Source organism: Dioscorea cayenensis, unplaced genomic scaffold (assembly GCF_009730915.1).
Source record: "Dioscorea cayenensis subsp. rotundata cultivar TDr96_F1 unplaced genomic scaffold, TDr96_F1_v2_PseudoChromosome.rev07_lg8_w22 25.fasta BLBR01000552.1, whole genome shotgun sequence".
Lineage (NCBI taxonomy): Eukaryota > Viridiplantae > Streptophyta > Magnoliopsida > Dioscoreales > Dioscoreaceae > Dioscorea > Dioscorea cayenensis.
This window is the reverse complement of record NW_024086943.1, coordinates 19,325-21,276: the sequence shown is the minus strand read 5'-3', so window position 1 is coordinate 21,276 and position 1,952 is coordinate 19,325. Positions and strand designations below refer to the sequence as shown.

The 1,952-nt window shown below is 41.8% G+C and overlaps 1 non-coding gene across 1 annotated transcript; it reads right to left on the bottom strand.

The window, feature by feature from the left end:
- Positions 1-466: 466 nt before the first annotated feature.
- On the bottom strand, positions 467-573 carry LOC120254635. The gene has a single exon (XR_005534689.1). It is a non-coding gene; the product is annotated as a small nucleolar RNA R71 (small nucleolar RNA).
- Between the last annotated feature and the right edge of the window lie 1,379 nt (positions 574-1,952).

Genomic DNA, 1,952 nt, shown 5'->3' with positions numbered 1-1,952 from the left:
AATCAGAAAGAAGGGGTAAAGAACCTGTGCAAGAACCATCGAATCTAGCTGAAGTGGAAGTTAAAGGATCTGACAACATGGCGTAACAGAATAAACAATAGAGAACACTTTCTGATTATGCCAGACTGTCAGTATTGGGGACACAATCTAGCATTGTGCAGCCCCCAATCCTAGCTCAGAATTTTGAGCTAAAGCTGGTATTCATCCACACGTTACAACAATCCACACAGTTTAATGGTTTGGCCGATGAGGATCCAAACAGTCACATAGAGAATTTCTTGGAAGTGCGTGATATGCTCAAGATCAATGGTGTTACGGATGATTCCATCAAGTTGAGAGCCTTCCCATTTCCTTAAAGGGGAGAGCGAAGTAGTGGCTACACTCATTACCTAGAGCATCGATTACTACATGGGAGTAGATGGTAGAAGCTTTTCTTGCCTGTTATATCCCTCCAAGAAAATCTGCAAAGCTTAGGAATAAGATCTCGTCCTTTGTGAAAATGGAATTGGAGTCTTTATTCAAGACATGGGAAAGGTTCAAGGAACTCCTGTGAAATTTTCCTCAACATGGGTTTCCAGAGTTGATGATCATTCAGACTTTCTACAATGGTTTGAACCCAAGTAAAAGACAGCTACTTGATGCAGCAGTAGGAGGTACTTTAGGTAGAAAGACCCCTGAAGAAGCCTGATAATTAATTAAAGAAATGGGGTTGAACAGCTACCAATCTAATGATAGGAAGAAGAAGAAAGTTTTTGGCATCCATAAGATCGATGTGGTTACATCATTGGTGGCCCAACTGGAGGCATTGAGTAAGAAGTTACACACTATAACTTCTTCTAGATTGGCAGCCGTAATGAGTTGTGATGGATGTGGAGGAGACATGCCCATCCGATTGCCCGATAGCCGTTGGTAGAACACCCTCAGTTAAGCAAGTTAACTATGTGGGTAATCCAATGAGAAACCAAGGCAATCCTTATAGCAATACCTATAATTCGGGTTTGTGGAATGACAAGATCCCTTGCGTATATCCCGCAAGTGCACGGGTTTGTCGAAGTAATAATCCCGGATGAGCGGGTATCGTATCCATATGGAGTAGGGAATAAAAACACTTAATTCGCTTCTTAGCTATGTGAAAGATAAATAGTGATATATGTGACAATGATTCAATTCCCAAGAGTAAAAACAACAAGTAAGAGAGCACAAGTAAAGAAGAAGGTAAGGCAATCGATAAAAATGGGGTACCTGGATATTGCTCCGCCTAGGACAATCGTTTCAAGTGCAAGAACCCTCTATTATGCTTCCTAATTAATGCAACAGTGAATCGTGGAAATCCTTAATTACATAGTCCCAAATCTAATGTCAACCATGCCTAACTCTATACATGTCTCGGAGGAGAGATTGGATAACCTCTCAACCTCACACTCGCATAGAATTGCAATGAGCTCTAGGGATTCCAAGTGATATATCACTTCCTAATTATAGACCTAACCCTTTGGTCCAGGTGGAAGGTCCCTAACTACAATTAAGCCCTAGATACTAAAATCACTTCTACGCTACACTCCATTGCACCCGCAACTAAGCCCCAGCGGAAAGTCATCCCTTAGACCATTCACACTATTATGGCCGCAAAGAACTCGAGGAACGGAGGTAGAATTTAACACATCAGAGGGGAAAGGGGACGCTCCTATACCTCTCGACTCACCCTCTTAACCCTCTCAACCTAGCTTTGTCTAACACTCGTGGTCTGTCACTCACTCACAAGGTTACCAACAAGAACTCTCAACCATAGTGTCACTCTAGGGGAGTATTCAAACAATCAAGCATTCATTGTTGGAACTCACAATAAACATCAATTAATTGAAAGCATAATAAAGAGATTCAATGAAACGAATACATCCTAGAGTTCACAAATACCCAAGTACCCACTAGGGGTTTAGCTCTCCATGGAGCTA